Source organism: Dama dama, chromosome 11 (genome assembly GCF_033118175.1).
Source record: "Dama dama isolate Ldn47 chromosome 11, ASM3311817v1, whole genome shotgun sequence".
NCBI lineage: Eukaryota > Metazoa > Chordata > Mammalia > Artiodactyla > Cervidae > Dama > Dama dama.
The window spans coordinates 9,825,230-9,843,722 of NC_083691.1; the positions used below are offsets into that span (position 1 = coordinate 9,825,230).

The window sequence follows — 18,493 nt, forward strand, 5'->3', positions numbered from 1 at the left end:
CCTTATGAGAAAGGAACTACTATTATCAACATCCCCATTTTATGATGAAGAACCTTGAACACAGAGAAATTAACAACTTGCCCAAGGTCACAGAGCTTGTAAGTGGTGAAACCAGCACTTGAGCTCAGGTGGCATAGTTCAAGAGGCCTCTATACAATGTACTGATGCTTCCATAAATGACTGTGCAGCTTTGAGAATTACTACAGCTTTATAGTCAGGATTACATTTGGTTAGACTCCCAGGGGCTTCCCAGGTGGCCCAGTGGTTAAAGAATCCATCTGCCAATGCAGGAGATGTGGGTTTGATCCCTGGGTTGGGAAGATCCCCTAGAGGAGGAAGTGGCAACCTACTCCAGTCTTCTTGCTGGAAAATTCCATGAACATAGGAGCCTGGAGGGCTACAATCCATGGAGTTTCAAAGAGTCAGACAAGACTGAGTGACTGAGCGTGTGTGTCAGACTCCCGAATTCCTCAAATCTTTCATTTTAGAATCCCATGCTATAGTCTCTGAGATCTCACCTCTCTGTTCAGAGGGAACAAGAGTGCTGAGCAGGGAAACTGAAACAGACGGCATCTCATGGGTATGGAGCCTAGGGGGGCTGAGGAGGCTGAGACTCTGCTGGGAATGTGCAGGCGAGTGCCTCCTACCAGAGGCACTGGTAGCATGAAGGGTGATCATCATTCCCACAGCCTGGTTAGGGTTGGGGAGGGGCAGAGCAGCGCTATGGCTGGGCTAGCTGGGTGCTATGTTCTGAATGTCTGTGTACCTCCAAAATTCATATGTTGAAACCCAGCCCCCAAGGTAATGCCATTAGGAGGTCGGGCCTTTGGGAGGTAATTAGGTCATGGGGGCAGAGCCGTCATGAATGGGATTAGTGCCCTTATAAAAGCAATGCTTTTCATATTTTGGCCACCTGATGCGAAGAACTGACTCATTTGAAAAGACCCTGATGCTGGGAAAGATTGAAGGCGGGAGGAGAAGGGGACGACAGAGGATGAGATGGCTGGATGGCATCACCGACTCCATGGACATGAGTTTGAGTAAACTCCAGGAGTTGGTGATGGACAGGGAAGCGTGACGTGCTGCAGTCCATGGGATCACAAGGAGTCGGACACAACTGAGCGACTGAACTGAACTGAAAAGCCTCACAAGAGAGCTCCCTGGCATCTTCCACCATGTGAGACTATATGGAGAAGTTGGCAGTCTATAACCCAGAAGAGGGTCTTCACCAGAGCCCAATGACCATGCTGGCACTTTGATCTTGGACTTCCAGCCTCTAGAGTTGTGAGCAGTTAAGTTTCTGCTGTTTACAAGCCACCCAAGCTATGGTGTTGGGTTACAGCAGCCAGAACAGACTAAGCCAGTGGGCTAACCTGAGTTGGACTGGGCCAGCTGGGCTGGTGGGCTGGGAGGTCAAGGGCTGACACAACCTGAACACAATAGTCACCAATTTTTGACTATTTACTCAGTGCTCAGAACCACATAAAGGGCCTTTCCTGCATCATCTTATTTAATCTCTCAAAAGCCCTTTGGGGAGGCGTTATGATGGCCATTTTACGGCTAAGAAAGGTAAAGCTCAAGCTGGTTACCTGGCTTGCCCAGAGTCCCTAGGTGCACAAGAGGCCAAGTGGGACGGACCCAGGCTCCTGACTCTCCTCCCTGCTCCCTGCCTGGTTGAGCACAGAGCCGAGGCTGGCTGATCCACTAACCACGCGCTGATGGGAGTGTTTGACAGGAGGTTATTACTCAGGGGTCAGATCTCCTGGCCTAAGCCCAGGGCTCCCCCCGGAAGTCCCCAAAGAGGTTGGCAAGGCCTGAGGGTGACACAAAAGCCAGGAGGCCCTGCAGAAGCTGCCCCTTTGCCCCAGTCTGGCTGCAGAACAGTGAGATGAGGGCTTCTCCACCCCTTGGTGGAGGGTGGCAGCCTTGCCCCTGTGCTCACGTAGTTAACGCCGGGCTGGCTGGGCCCTGCCCTTCATCAGCTGCCTGTGCACCTGCTGGAGGTGGCTCCCCACACCTCCTGGCTCAAAACAAACGGCCCCCTCATTAGCCCCATTAAGAACTCACTTTAGCCATGTGGTTCTGAGAAGGAAGTATGTGCATGGAACACACAGGGGGTTTATTACATTTGCCGCGATAACACTTGAAAGTGATAGTTACTCAGTCATGTCCAACTCTTTGCAATCCCATGAACTGTAGCCCGCCAGACTCCTCTGTCCGCTGAATTCTCCAGGCAAGAATACTTTAGTGTGTAGCCATTTCCTTCTCCAGGGGATCTTCCCAACCCAGGGATCGAGCCCAAGTCTCCTGCATTGCAGGCAGATTTCTTACTGCCTGAGACACCAGGGAAGCCCTGCAGTGATAACACTTAGATAGACAGAAGAGGCGAGCAGCCCTGTGAAGAGACTTGAAGGCACAGGGAGGCTGTTAGGCCCACTTGGCCCCTCCCTACCCTGGCAAGCCCGCCTCCTTCCCATGACGAAGCTCTCACCTGGAACACTGCCTCTGCAGGAAGGCCCTTCCCGTTTCCTCTCCTTGATGTCCTTGTCTTTGCTGGTCTCTTCCAGACGCAGCCCTTGAAGCCCCTACCCTGAGGGGTCAGTCATGCCAGCCAAGGTCGGGGGCCTTGTGCCCCCAGTAAAGGCATAACTGTGCTGCTCCAGGTGCAGCTTTCAGCCTGCAGAGTGCTGGGCACCCCCAGGCCCCACTTCCCATCAAGTTTGCTGGTTCTCAGACTTGAGAAACCTGTCTGTGAGATCCACTGATGTATGTGTAGGGTCACGTTCACAGCTTTCAAGCAAGACACTTTCTCTGCCTTCAAACACAGCCCAGGCAACGAGCACTGCCATCCTGACTTCTGCTGCTCCTCAGCCAAGCCGCCTCCTTCTAGCATTCAGTGGTCCTTGCCCAGAAGCCAGAGGATCCTGCCCTCCTCTCTCCCAGCAAGACCCCGGGACTGGATATAGCATCTACTGGTCTAGCTTCACAAAAGCTGTATGTGTTGTGCTGGTCGCTCAGTTGTGTCCGACTCTCTGCAACCCTATGGACTGTAGCCCACCAGGCTCCTCAGTCCATGGAATTATCCAGGCAAGAACACTGGAGTGGGTTGCCATTCCCTTCTCCAGGGGATTTTCCCGACTCAGGCAGCGAATCCGGGTCTCCTGCAGCAGAGGCAGACTCTTTACCGAATGAGCCACCAGGGGAGCCCAGTTTCACAAAAGCTGATCCAACATTGACTCCTGGACCACCTGAAAGAGAGTTCCCAAGAGCCAAAGCTGGAAGAATCTAAGCAACAAAACAAAGTAGCACTGGATTATAACCCAAAGTATACAATAAATATCCATGAGTCCATTCTGATATAAATGATTGAATTAATAAATAAATGAGGGAGAAGAGACAAATTTCCCGTAGAGAAGAATTCCAAATAATTCCTGGATGATTATTTTGGATAAATAATTTCAAATAATTCCATCTAATTTCCAAATAGATGACCTGCCCTTGAGGAGGTGGAGCAAAACTCCCCCTCCTTAGATGTGGGCTATACAGAGTGACTCCTTCCCAAGAGGACAGTGTAGGAAGAAGGAAGAAGGGTAGCTGCAATGGAGAAACCTAAAAGTCTCCCCCTAGCCAAGTGACCAAGGTCAGCAATCACATTGGTAACACGGACCCCGACAGAATGTGATACAAAAACACCACTTGATCTCTGTGCTCTTTCTCCCCAAAAGCCAAAACCCCAGTCTAACCTCGAGGATAAGAGCTGGCAAATCCCAGTAGAGGGACATTCTACACGAATGAGCAATGCTCCTCCAAACTGTCAAGGTCATCAAAACCAAGGAAACTCTGAGAAACTGTCCAAACCAAGACAAGCCTAAAGAGACATGATAACCATATGGGATCCTGGATGGGATCTTGGAACAGGAAAAGGGCATGTGTACAAACCAAGGAAGTCTAAATAAAGTAGGTGCTTTAGTTAATAATTACGGATCAAGAGTGGTTCACTAATTGTCACAAATGTGCCATATTAACCCAGGGTGCCAAGGACAGGAAAAACTGAGTATGGCGTATACGGGAACTTGGGACTCTCTCCTCAGTTTTTCTGTGAGTCTAAAATAAAACATTTACTAGAAACACGATTGGAGGCCCCTGGGGCCTCTGTGAGCTGGCTCCTCTCCCTCCTCCACCCCTGCTTCCCAACTCCCTTGAAAGCCCTCGTGTTAACACTCCACTGACACTCTCTTGCCAGTCCATGGAGCCCTTCTGCTCATCTTCACAACCTTCTGTGTTCGACTCTGCTCCCAGTTCCATGCCTTCCCGACTCTCCTACATTTGGCCATGGCATGGAGTACTCCTGGTTCTCTTGCTACAATACTATTTTGCCCATCCCATCATTCCTATGCGTCCTTTTCTGGCTTCCACACCACACCCATGCTCCAAGAACTCCTCCTGGTCCCTCTTCTCTCATATTCTCCCCGGTGAGTTAGTCCCCACATGGAGGCAGGGAGCCTAGGTGTGCCTCTGCAGCAAGGATGACTTCATGGTGACTCAGAGCCACTATCCATCTCCTTCTTCTGGCCATCTCCATGTGGAGGTCAACTGTGCATCTTACCAACTGTCCCAGACCCGTAAATGTTCCTCTTCCCCTAAGCCCTTGCCCCTCTGTCCTTCATGCCAGTGAGTAAGCATAACCACCCTCCTGGGGGCACAAGGCTGAATCCTGTATGTGGTCCTGGGCTCTTTCCACCCCACTTCTGTGATATCCCCTCTGTTCCTGGATTTTTGAAGCTAGTTCCTTAATGCTAGCATCAGGTGGTTTATCTACCTCTTTGTCACCACCAGCTGTTACCACTTCTATCATTTGCCTGTGTGGCTACTCCAGCCTCCTGGCTGTCTCCCTGACCGGAGCTTCTTCCATTCAATCTGTTCTCTTCACAGTAGCCAGGCTGGTGGCTGTAAACTGCCCATCTGACCCCTTGGCCAACTGCCTGCAACGCTAGTGGATCTCAAATGCCTCAACTTGGCACCATTCCTCTCCCCTTTCTCTCCATCCTCACCTCCTCTCTCTACCTTAACACCGTCTCCACTCCTGCACAGCTGGTCCACTTGCCACTGGTCCATGCTGTGCCCCTGGCCTAGAAAGCTCTTCCCTCCCTTGTTCTCTGGCTAATACTCTATGGACCTTCAGAACTTGGGGGGTGGGGATGGGACAGCTCTTACCTGCTGGCTGGCCCAGTGCCTCCTCTGCCCCCAGAGCACTATGTACTTCCCCTGTTAGAGAACCTATCCCTTAAGCAGACATCATCTGCTCACATCCGGCATCCACCTCTCCCTCATTTCCTCCCAGCCCGTGGGCATCTCCAAGGCAAAGACTGTATCCCCCCATCATCGGACCTCCAGGGCTCCCTGGAGAAGCTCAGTAAAAGCTATGATAACAGCAAATATTTACGAGCATCTACTGGACTTCCCCAGGGGTCCAGTGGTTGACAGTCCACCTGCAATGCAAGGATGCAAGTTCCATCTCTGGTCTGTGCAGATTCCACATGCCATGGAGTGACTGAGTCTCACGACCACTGAGCCTGCAGGCCCTAGAACCCACGCTCCACAACGAGAGAAGCTACCACAACGAGAAGCCCACATACTGTTAACTAGAGAGTAGACCCTGCTTATTGCAACTAGAGAAAGCCTGCATGCAGCAACAAAGACCCAGGGCAGCCAAAAATAAATATAAGTAAATAAATATGGAGCACCTACTATGCGCCAGGCAGAGTGCTCTTGAAATGCATTTTCTCATACTGTATCTGTCTTTCACAATAACAGATGACAGTAGGTGGGAGATGGTGAAGGACCGGGAAGCCTGGCGTGCTGCAGTCCATGGGGTCTCGAAGAGTCGGACACAACTGAGCAACTGAACAGCAACATCAAAGAGGAAACTGAGGCACAAATGACATGCAGCTTAAGGTCACACAGCGGAAGTCTTAGAGCTGAACTGGGAATGGAAAGGTCAACTGTCTTCATCACTTGTCCTTCTAACCACATTGTTATTTTATCCTGTTCCCTTCTCCACCCCACAATCAGTGACCCATGCCAACAGGCAGCACCCGTTACATCGTTTTATGTGTCCACAGCATTCCATCATACTGATACAACATAATCTGCTTAACCGATCCTGTTATTAGTATATGTCCAATTGTTTGAGTGTATTTTTTCAAATAGGTAACCGATTATCCCAGCACTATTTTAAAATAATTCATGGCTTTTCTAATTCAAAATGCCATCTTTATTGTATAATAAATAGTCATATATACTTGAGTTCTTTCCTTATGTTGTCTCATTTGTTTAATTGTGCTAATTCACACGGTTGTGAATGGTTACACCTTTATAATGCGTTCCCATTCAAGCATTCATTCCTTCACTCTTAGTCAACAGCTATGTATCGGGTTGTTCTGTGGACCATGTGCTGTTCTAGAAACAACAGTGGACCACTGTGGAAGCAGTGGGCAACATCACCCTCCCATACTTGCATTTTAATTTCTGACCTTGGAAGTGGTTCCCACCTCAATCAATTTTATTTATTAAGCTGTTCTTAGATGTTCTTGACTATTTACAACTCCCAGTGAACTGATGCTGGCAAGTAAGAAAATACATTTGGTATTTAATTGGCACTGAATTAAATGTATGGATTAATCTTAACGGAATTGACCATTTTTAATCTTCTTTCCCATGAACACAGCAGGCGTTTCCATACAGTCAATTCTTATTTTTAAGTTAAGTTTAGTCTCACACATTTATTGCTAAGTTTGTTGCTAAGTATTTTATATTTTTGTTGCCATTGTGAATGCCATCTTTTTTCCATCATCTTTCTCAATGATTAATACTGGTACATAGGAAAGGTATTGATTTCTTGAATATTTAAGTCAGCATTTACTGAATTCTCTGATTAATTATAATAGTTTTTATTTGATTTTTCATATTTCCTAAGTAGATAAGCATATAATACGCAAAAAAATAATTTCTTCCCCTTCTTTCTTGTAGCTTTATCATTCATTTATTTTTCTTTTATTTTTCTGTTGTACTGCTTAGTGCTAGATTTCCAAGGAGTGCTAGTAAACATTTAACAACCAGCTGTCCAGGGAAAATAACTCTGATGTGTACCATTTGCCAATTTCTAAGGTGTAAATATTCCCACCATGGCCAGTCTCAAGCTACCAACATGATGTCCCTGGACCTGTGGGGAGAGATGCACACCTCTCTTGATGTCATCCAATCCCAGATGGCTGCACATCAATTCTTTTAAAATATTTACTTATTTGACTGTACCAGGTCTTAGTTGTGGTATGTGGGACCTTACTTCCCTGACCAGGGATTGAACCTGGGCTGCCTGCACCCAAGAGCGTGGAGTTTTAATCACTGGACCACCAGGGAAGTCCCATGAACATCAATTCTCTCCAATTTCCTTGACCAACACTCTCTCCTAGTCTCCACTCTTGCCAACTTTCTCCAGTCTCTTTGAACCACTCACCTTATTGCCCTCCCCTCCCCTTACCTGGTGATGTCGCAGCTTTTTCCCATTGAACCTACTCACTTGTCTCCATTAGCATCCATCATTGATGGAAGGGCCTGGGGCTCCCTTCTGCAGACGTTCATCCCTCGCCAGTCCCAGTGCTCTCGCCCCTAGCTGCTTTCACCACTGATTCCAGCCCACTGATGACCCTATTCCTTCCCCCTTTATGAGAGCTTTTTCATCATCATTAAACATGCTCAAATCTCCCTGATCTTAACAAACAAGCAGACCCTTTGTATCTCTCTCCTATACTTCACAGACAATATTCCCCAAAGGACTGTGTGTTCTGCTCTCTCTTTTATTCCACAGATTTCTAGACCACTGGCTTCTTCTCCCACCTCTTTACAGAAACAGCCCCCATCAGCACCACCAATGATGCCACTGTTGCTAAATCCAATAGACAGCTCTTTGCCCTTATCTTCCTGACACTGTAGCAGCTTTTGACTCCATTCATGACATGCTCTCCCGCTGAAGGTGCTGACTCTACCCTCCTGGATTTCTTCCTGCTTCTCACACTACTGGGCTCCTTCACGGCTTCCTCCTCCAGCGCTCTCTGGACAGCCCTCAGGATCCCGCCTGGTCTCCCTTCCCCATTGACCTACACTCTGTCTTCCTTAATGTCAGCCTCCACCTCTACGCTCTGGGCTCCCGTGTTTCCCCAAGCCCAGGCCGGATATTTGACAACGGCACCTAGTGGGCCTCTGGGAAGTAATCACTATGATAACAATGGTGACACAGTCACTGGAACAGTCAGCCAAAGTTTAAAGCAATGAAACGATGGTTCTGGAACGAGAGCAGGGCCCCTTGCTGCCCACATAATGCTACCTGGCCTCCACCCTAAGGCTGCAGGTTGGTGGAAAGAGGCTCTCTGGGGTGTGAAGCAAGGATGACACTCATCACCCAGGAGCTGACCCCATTTCATTGGTGCACATGACCACATTTTAGGGTCCCAGTGGGAGAATTCTGTTCCCTCCACATCTGTGACAGCAGCTGAGAGAGGAGCAACACAGTGGAGAAGGTGCAAGGTGGGTGCTGGTGGCTGCAAGGACCATCAGCAAAAACCATGCAGTAGCAGCTAAACCCCAGGCCTGCGCTCATATCCTGAGACCAGCTTCCTGAGGGCGGCCCCTGTGCTCAGACTCCCTCCTGGGCAAGCTCTGATAAGGGTGCTGTCAAGGGGTGGAGATTCCCAGCATTTCCAATGGGTTAAGAGCTCAGACACAAAAAGGATTTCATAGTCTGTTGTAACTGACATCCCTAATTATTAACCGATGTCCTTGAGTATGCTAGCTAACCTCTGGGAAGCTCCACTTTCTAACCTGTGAAATGGGAATATGAAAATGAGTACCTTATAGGTTGTTATTAGGACTCAGTGGCATCATGGAGACAGAGGCTCCCTGCACAGTGTCTGACAAGCAGAAAGAGCTCAGTACACGGCAGCAGGTTCTTCGCATCATTGTTAGTTGCCTGGAGAAGCCTAGAGAAAAGGGGTCCCGAGAAGAGACAGAGAGAGAAGCCAGCAAGTGCGTGCAGATTTGTGGATCTGATGAAAGTCGCCCCCTCCTCAATGACTGGGGGAGAGAGGGGCCCTGTATTCACGGATGGGGGTGAAGCACTCCCTCCCCGGCAGTGTGGGAATTCTGCGCCCCTTTCCTCTGTCACCCAGGCCTATATTAAGAACATTGAATGTCAGTGCAGAAGCTTTAACTGCTAATGTGAGGGTGAAAGGCAGGTGGAGTGCAGGTGTGTTGGAGGGAAGAGAGGAGTCAGGAGGTAGAGAAAAGCAATGAGGAGGCACAGCAGGGTTGGGGTGGGGGAAAGAGAAAAGCAAGATTAAATTAATTAAGATCTGCGGCAGGAGGAAGCTGGAGGAATGGGAGGACCATCCAGCGGGACATTAGTGAACAGTCCAAGAAAGCTAGGGGCAGCCTGACTTCCCAAGGGTCAAGAAGAGACTGCTACACGGCTTGGCTCCAGACCCCTGCAAAGATCTCCACTTGAAGCGTGGATGAGGCTGGGGAAGGAAGCCTCCTGGAAAGCAGACTGTCGGTGACGGCGGCTGTCAAAGCAAGCGCTGTTGCTAAGGGAACCGGCTGGGAAGAGCCTCGTGTGGAGATGAAGTCAGCCCACCTCCAGCAGCCGCCAGGTTTGGGAGGGGACCCAGTGCTTCCTCCAGGTCTCCCTTCCAGGCTTTGGGCCCTGGAGGACAAAGACCCTGCCTCCTCTTACCATGCCCAGATCAGGCTGTTCATTAGCTGGATGGGGCCACGTTGATGACAGTCGCCAACAGTGATGCTCAGAGAAATGTCCCCTGGATAAAGGGCCCCTGGAGCAAAGGAGCCTGGGAGGGACAGGGAAACAGTACCCTCACCTTCCAAGGGTCCTCTGGTGCTCAAGGGGTCCCAGAACCCCAGGCCATAATCCTACAGGAGGACATTTGTGACTCACAGGGTTATCAATTAAACTGGGATGAGCATTTCAGTTAAATGGGGGAGGGGGTAGTGCAAAAGTATACACAGACTTTTTGAGGCCTGAGTTTGGAACTAGCACGGGATCTCTTCTATCACATTCCAGTGCATAAGTCACAAGGCCAGCCCAGACTCAAGAGGTTCGACTAGACCCTCCACTCGGGGACACAGGGGTGGGTGTGAAGAACTTGGGCCATTTTTGCCACCCATCTACTGCGGTGGCAATTAAGAATGTGGGTTCGACTCAAATTCTGACTCACCCCCATTTGCTAGGTAATCTTTAGCGAGTTCCTTTCCTTCTCTGACTCTCCATTTCCTCACCCCCAAAATGGTCAAAACAGGGGCTTCCCTGGTCGCTCAGTGGTAAAGAATCCATCTGTCAATGCAGGAGACACGGGTTTGATCCCTGGTCGGGGAAGACCCCACATGCCATGGAGCAATTAAACCCAGGCACCACAACTACTGAGTCTGGGCTCTAGAGTCCGGGAACCACAACTCCTGAAGTCCATGCCCTCCAGAGCCTGACTTTGCAACAAGACAGGCCACCTCAATAAGAAGCGCAAGCAACACAACTAGAGAGTAGCCCCCACTTGCTACAACCAGAGAAAAGCCTGTGCAACAGTGAAGACCCAGAATAGCCATAAATAAATTAAATTATTTTGTTAAATGGTCAAAGCAAACTCCTCCTCCCCCAAGAATTTAGACACAATTCAGAGAAGTCACACATTGGAATTGTCTGGCCTGGTGCCTGGGACTTAGCAGGCGTGGGCAAGTGCGACCCCCTCCCTTTATTCCAGGAGACTGGGACTTCATTGACCCAGGCAGTACATGAGGCTATGATTACTTCCCGCTGTGAAAGAAAAGGCTGGGAGCCCAGCTGGGGGTCTGTTCCACCCCCACACCCTCCCCACCCTTCATTTTGCCCCCTCTGGAGCCCTCCTGCTGAGAATTAGAAGCACCCCGGGTCTTAAGGATAGTTAAGTAGCAAACTATGTGTTCATAATAAAATTTGCCTGCTTCTCACAGACATCCAATTTGCTTACCATCCAAAGAGAAGAATTGGGTGCCTGCTTCCGAAATTGTTTTAATCTCTGCCACAGAATGCTTCTGGCAGGGTTTTTCAACTGGAAAATAGGAAATGAGTTAGAAACAATGGAAGAACGTGAATAATCTCACTTAAGATGTTTGATCTTGAGATGAGATGAAGTTGAAATCGATTTCCCGGTTCACAGCCAGACAACCGCGGGTGCGGAGGGAGAGGGCTGGGGGTGGAAGGTTGTCCAGGCCTGACTGGGCCCCAGATCTGGCCAAGACTAGGGCCCTCCCATCCATTTGGCCCTATGGTCCCTACGAAATACTAGCAAGCTATATTCTGAGTGGGAGGCAACTTCGGCCCCAGAATCTGAAAGGTAGGTGTGAAGAAAGCCTTAGTCTCTCTGTGGGCTCGTGCCAAGCCATGCGTCTATTTAGGAGATACTTGCTGTATCCTGACCATGTGTCCCAGACTGTCCTAGTCCTTGGACCTCCAGGCTTGAATCAAACCCATTCTATATCCTCAAGGGTCTCCTGAGAGTTGGCTGGGACCAGGACAGAGCTTTAAGAGCTAATGTTGATGGAGTCCTCGACCAAAGATGCTGCCTTTATAAACCTGCTACTTCTTCATAGAACCTGTGGGTTGGGGATTCTTGTGCTCTCTTTCCAGATGGGAAAATGAGCTCAGAGATGAGTGAGTTTTCCAAGGATGAGATCCATGGGACTGTGGAATCCGTGCTGTTTGCCAGGGGGAATACTCTGTCCAGGCGGGTGGCCTGCAGAGGGGTGCAAGAGGCAGAGCTCAGGGAACAGTGAGGTGGGGCAGGTAGCCAGGACCCTGGGGAGGGAGGTCTGGGCAGCAAGGGGAACACGCTGGCCCCGCTCATTGTGGAGAACCTGCCCCACCCTTAGGTCTGGAAAGGAACACACCCTCAAAGCTAAGCGAGGCAGGTGAAGGGGTACCCACACCCTAATCAGCATACTGACACCCTCACACATCACCCAGACACATGCAGATCTAGACCAACACACACATTTATACACATATACACAACAGTGCTCATCACCCAGATGTGTCTGCCTACACCCACACTCACATCTTTAAGAGACTGAAAACTCCCTGGAGACAGGGACCACATGGGTCTTGCTCACCACTCTGGCCCCAACACAGATCCTGGTTCACAGGGGGCCCTGTAAATCACAGTGAAGTTGAATTCAACGCCCACACATGTGAAACAGAGACCAACACAGGTACATGTCATGTGTGCCTGGCAGCTGATGAGGGGGGAGGGGAGGCTAAGTCTCCAATGGGCTTGAGCCTTTGCAGGTAGAAACCAGAGGGTGGGCTGGGTCTTGGGGGGCTCGCGGCTCTCTGTCACTGCTCCTCCTGCCTGGCTAGGCTGAGGGACCCAGCCCATATAAAGGTCTTGGTCCAGCCTTCCTGCTCTCAAGGCTCCATGGGGTGACCAAACCCCCCTCCCCATAACAGCTTCCACCCAGGCCTGGCCTCTCGGGGTCCTGGGTTGGGGGTTTAATGCATTATTGATTTCCCCAAGAAGGGAAAGTGCTGCAGCCATGGGTCCAGGTAGCTTATTTTGTGCGTCGATGACATTCAGGTACTAGTGAAAAATTATACCAATTATTAAATCAGCCATTATTACTTCAAAGTGCAATCAGTTGTCACAGGGGAGAGCGCTTGCTCGGCGCGTTATTAGTCGGGCTGTGTGCACAGGGAAAGTGCTGAGAGGGGAGACTTTAACCAAAGGGCAAATGCATGAAATTTACTTAGAAATAGCGATTTATCACCCCTGGGTTTCCTACTGCTCAAATCCAGGCAGACACTTGGCTGGCAGGAGACAGGCTCCGCGGCCGCCCCTGCCTCCTGCAGCTCCCACCCTGACAGGAAATGAAAAATTGAGAAGTCGTTGTAACAGCTTAAAGATGCATTATCCTTTTTGATGTGCAATTTGAGCTTCATATCTAAAGGCAGATGAAATCACCGGCACCCACGCCAGCCAGAGAGGAGAGAACCACCCTTCTGAGTTCTGGGAGGGGTGGGTGGGATGAGGGTGCACCCCCTACACACACAGCCTGGCCCCCACCAGCCCAGCCGCCTGCCTCTAAGCCCAGGAGACCAAGGTGGGCAGGACCGGTCAAGGAGGAGAAACCTTGGACTGAGGTGGGAGGGGAAGATGGAAGAAAGAGACGCAGAGCAAAGAGAGGAAAAATGTAAGCAGACAGACACAGAGAGGGAGAAAGAGACACAAGGGGGTGAAAGGGAATGAGAACCAGAAATAAAGAGAAATAAAAGATGAGGCGAGGTTAGATCCAAAGACCCAGAGAGAAGAGAGATGGGCCAACAGAAACCAAGTGTGAGCAATGGCCACCCACTATAGGGAAAGGGGTGTGTGTGTGTGTGTGTGTGTGTGTGTGTGTGTCTGTCTGTCTGTCTGTCTGTCTGTCTACAGCTGCTGGCAGGGGACAACCACGCCAAAGACTCCCCAGCCCCAGCCCAGGCATATGCAGGAGGAAGTAGAAAGCTTTCTTTGGTTTTCATGGCGACTATGAACCTATCCTCTGTTAGCACATGGGGCAGTGACGCCCCAGAACCACCCCCATCACCACCATCTGCCAAGCACTCCCTACTTATAGCACCATGCCAGGGATGGACCCCTCACCTCCTGACAGACCCAAGGTAAGGATCACCTACAGCTGAGGGTCGACTAAAGACCCCACCTAGGCTGCCAGTGGAGACTCTCGCCTCCGCGGCTGTGTGACCTTGAACAAGTGGCAGAATCTCTCTGAGCCTCTTTTCTTATTTGGCAGAAGGGCTCACAGGGCTGTGAGGAGAGTGGAGACCCTGTATGGGCACTCACCTGAAAGAATGAGCTGGTCCTGAGGTCCTAGTGCTCTGGCCAACCTCCGAGGGAAGCCACAGCTCACTGGGGCCCCAAGACAACCCCCATGCTTCCATTCGCCAGGAAGACCCCAGGCCCATTTGTCTGATGCTGTTCCATGACCTTGGGGCTTTCCAGCTGGTGCTAGTGGTAAAGAATCCACCTGCTAATGCAGGAGATGCTAGAGACATGAGTTCGATCCCTGGGTCGGAAAGAGTACCTGGGGTAGGAAATGGCAACTCGTTCCAATATTCTTGCCTGGGAAATCCCACGGACAGAAGAACGTGGTGGACTACAGTCCAAGGGGCTGCAAAGAGTCAGACACGACTGAGAGACTGAACGCGCACACACATAGTCCATGACCTTAAAAGCAACCTCCTTATTTGAGACTATTAGATGGCGGAGGAGACTCATAGAAGAGCATATATTGGACGGCACATCCAAGCCTCACTGCATGCACACACTTAAAAAGTTACACGCGAATCTCCCAGAGATGTATAGTGTGTAGCAGAAAGCACTGGGTCTGCATCTGACAGGTCTGGGAGGCGTCTGTCCACCTAAATATAAACTCCCCAAGGGCAGAGATTTCTGTTCATCTTGCCCATCACTCCAGTATTTGTTGCATGGATAAATGTCACTCAAGCGGAGTGACCTTGGCAGGGTACCTCATCTCTCTGACCCTTTGCTTTATATTAACAACAGAGTTCCTGCTTCATGGACAACAAGGCAGGTGTAATCATCTGACAAGAAAGAAAGGAGAGTGGCTATGTTTATTGTTATCAGTAGGAAGTAAAAAGGAGAGATGTATGTTAAGGGAAGTTATCTCTAGGTGATGGGATTAAGGAAAATGTTTACTTTCTTCTTTTCATGAGGGTGGGTATTTATCAAGCCCAATAACCAAAAAAAAAGGTAGTAAATTTGCTTTAAAATAAATTTTAAAATTGCATCCTCAAATTCTCAAGAGGGTGAGAATGCAGCCACTGAGCTTGGGGTGACCCAACCTGAGCTTGTGTCCTGGGGCTCCAGGCTGTCCTTAGGTTCAAGTGTCCAGGGATACAAGTGGGGCCTCAGGGTCCCTGACTACATCTGGGTGGTGGAGAGTCTCCCTGGCACATGCACCAGTTAGATCTACCTGTTCCTACCAGGCAGGTTCACAGAGGCTCTGAAGCTGAGTTTTGGAATACTGAGTTTGGCCCTCTGTGGGTACACGGACACCAACTTGGGGCAGGATGTCATGGGTCCTTTCACTGCCTTCCCAGCAGATGGAGAAACAGACATTGCCAAAACTGATAGGCCTCACCCAAGATGACCTTGGCTTTGCTGCACCCAGCTTCCTAGCTCTTCCAATCCCCACCAACTCTCACAGCAAAACCATGAGGCAGTAGTATTGATCCCATTTTCAAGGTGAAAAAAAACAGAGCCGGGGTTGGGGGATGAGATTTGCTCCAAGTATATCTCAGATGAGGCAGGATTTACTCAGCCTGCCCAACCCCAGGCCTGTGCCCTTTCTGCGACACCATCTTCTTCTAATGGATGGCAGAGAGAAAGCAGAACTAATCAACTCCTCTATTGATTCCAACTCCTCCCAATGAAGAGATTGATCCTCCCATTAGAAAGGGGTGAGTGGACAGCATTAGGGGGAATTGGGGGATTCCGCTCAGTGAGGCAGCTGGCTGTACTGCGAACACTGTCTTGAGCTCAGGTCACCAAGGCCCTGGACCAACAGGCTGCAGAGCACCTCGGAGGTGCCTGACACCTGGTCAGGGAGAAGGTGGGCTCTGCCATCCACTGCAGTCCTGACCGGCCACAGCACTCTGGCCTAGTTCATCTGTCAGTCCACCCATCTATCCGTCCTAATATCCATCCTTCCACCTCTTTCATCACCTAACTTTTTATGAGTCCCTCCGCTGTGCCAAGTGCCGTGGAAGATGCTAGTCTTCCCAGTGGGTCTCAGCACATCCACAGGGCAATCAAGGAACAGGGGCAGGTTGCAGTGTATCCCGTCCATATTTTTACCAGTGAACTGACTGATCTGCAGGGGACTAGCAGATCACTGAGCTGATGAGCTAAGCCCCAGGCCACAAAGTGGCCCAGATTTAAAATCCTCCTGTGGGGACGCAGATATAGAGAACAGACTTGTGAACATAGCAGGGAAGGAAAGAGTGGGACGAACGGAGAAAGTAGCATCAACATATATACACTACTATGTGTAAAACAGAAGCTATATAAAACAGGGGGCCCAGCCTGGCACTCTGCGATGACCTAGAGGGATGGATTAGGAGGAGGGGAGGGAGGTTCAAAAGGGAAGATATACATGTATAATTATGGCTGATTTGCGTTGTGGTACAGCAGAAAGCCAACACAACATTGTAAAGCAATTTTCTTCCAATTAAAAAATTAATTGTAAAAAAGAAAGAAAATTCTTCTAGGAGTTGGTCTTTCTCCTGTCAGAAGGCTCATCAGCTTTTCCTTTTCCTCACTTTTCTAACTTTTCCTCCCTTTGAATGGACGCTTGACAAGGGCAGGGACCATGGCTGTATTTCTCACCATTGTTCCTCCAGCATTTGACATGGTATCTTGCACGTGGCTGGGGCTTAATAACTATTTATGGGACGGATGGATAGATGGATGGATGGATGATGGATAGATGACTGAAGTGGCTGTAGTTCAGAGAGGCTCCCAGGCTCACATCTGAAAGAGTTTAGAAGCTTATCTCTTCCATACAGTTGTTTCTGCTTCATTTTTATTTGCTCACCTCTGGTGAAGGGAGCTCAGTACCTAGCCAGGCAGCCCACTCCACAGCTGGATGGTTCTTGCTGGCGAGCCCCTGCCTGGGCCAGGCAGAAACTGGGAAGCTACCCACCATGAAGTTTAATCCCTCACGAAAGAAGTTAGCTCATAGAGTGAAAGGCAGTGACCCTTTCCATCCGTGGGCAATGTGTCCTTACAGCCTTCATCTGTTTGCCATTACATGGTGTCCCTTTGCCCCTGGTTGGTTCTCAGCCCACTCAGAATTATCAACATATTTCTTAAAGTGGGACTCCCTGCGCAGGAAACACTCTGGGTAAATTCCCACTAGTGCAGAAATGATCAGCCTCCTTTATTCTAGACTCTATACATCTAGTAATATAACCTAACATCCGAGGTTATGCAGAGATGCTCTGTACTGAGTCTGGCACAATGTTACACAAGTTTGTGCTGGGGGTCTCAAAAATCACTCAGAGCCAAACAAGATTCAAGGTCAAAACAAGCATGGGATAGTCATAGTGCAGAAATAACTATTAATTAAATAAATGAGATTAAATGGGGGTGTTAATACAGCAGAGTATTAGGGAGCGCCCTTCTCAGGGCAGGTCACACTTTAGGCACATACTCAATCTGATTTCCGCTTAAACACCCAAATCTTTATCTCATGAACCAGATCACAGATTCACCCTTGTGCTGCCCTCCTAGTGTCAGTAAAGGCCCTCGAGTTTACAGAGCACCTACTGTTCACTGAGAGGCCAGCTCAGTACCTTTCTGACATCATCTCTCACAAAATTTCATCTCGGTATCAGGAGCGTTTCATTCCTTTTTTTCACCAGTGTTTACTGAGACTCGCCGTGAGCCAGGCCAGGAGCTAAGGATGGCGAGATGATGGTGAGCAGGACATCCTTGGTTCCTGCTCCCACACAACCCACAGCTCAGCTGAAGTTGGCAGGGAAAAAGGAGCTGGAAGTCTTTGCTGGGCTCTGTGCAGGAGTTTATCTCCCAAGGAGACAGGGAGTAGTCTCTATTCCCTGACCAGGGTGAGGAGAGTGAGGCAGCTAAGTTAAGGAGGCACTCATTCTCAGGGGCATGCAAGTGCATGATCAGCACCAAAGAGTGAGTGCCTCCTTAAATTTTGCCTTGGCACCTCACTAGCCTCACCCTTGTCCCAGCCCCAGTGCTGGGGATCCAGCCCAGGAGGGAGGAATTGGCTCTCCCTCCCAGGGCAGCCTGGTGGGAGGGGCCGAGCCCTGGTAGGGGTGCTCAGCTGGCTGCAGCAGAGGGGTGGAGATGAGGCCAGGGGTAGAGAGGCAGTTGGGCAGGCAGTGAGGTGGAGAGAGGGCAAGCACTTATCTTTCAAACAGACCCAAGTCACTCAGTCATTCAGCAGCAGAAACTGCTATTACTCATAATCACGCAGAACCAAAGGTGCCTTCCCCGGAGAGAGGAGGTTCTCACGGCTTCCCTGGCAAAGGGGCTTCAGAGATTGTTCCTCTACCTCCCAGCCCACCCTTCCCCCAGCCTGTCAGCAGCTGCAGAGGGAGGCCCAGAGCAGGCAAAGCTTGGGAGGTGGGAGAGGGAAGGGGTAGCCTGACTCCTAGGGCTGAGGAGATGGCCCCAGAAGGCCCCCGGGGCCGGGGGAGGGGGCTCCCAATTACAACCTCAATCAGGCCTTGGAAGGCTGCACCGAGAAATGAGAGCTGGAGCAGGCAATTGCCTCTGGCACATGGAAAACTCCAGATCTATAACTTCCTGGAACATAATTAGCTGCTAACTTCAAAGATGCATTG

At 50.0% G+C, this 18,493-nt stretch overlaps 1 long non-coding RNA gene across 1 annotated transcript in view; it reads right to left on the bottom strand.

The window, feature by feature from the left end:
* Window positions 1-11,119: 11,119 nt before the first annotated feature.
* The window catches only part of LOC133065411 (uncharacterized), a 109,910-nt gene continuing 102,536 nt past the window's right edge, over window positions 11,120-18,493 (bottom strand). Inside the window, exon 4 of the long non-coding RNA XR_009694881.1 lies at window positions 11,120-11,150. This is a non-coding gene — a long non-coding RNA (uncharacterized LOC133065411). The remainder of the gene's footprint in view (window positions 11,151-18,493) is intronic.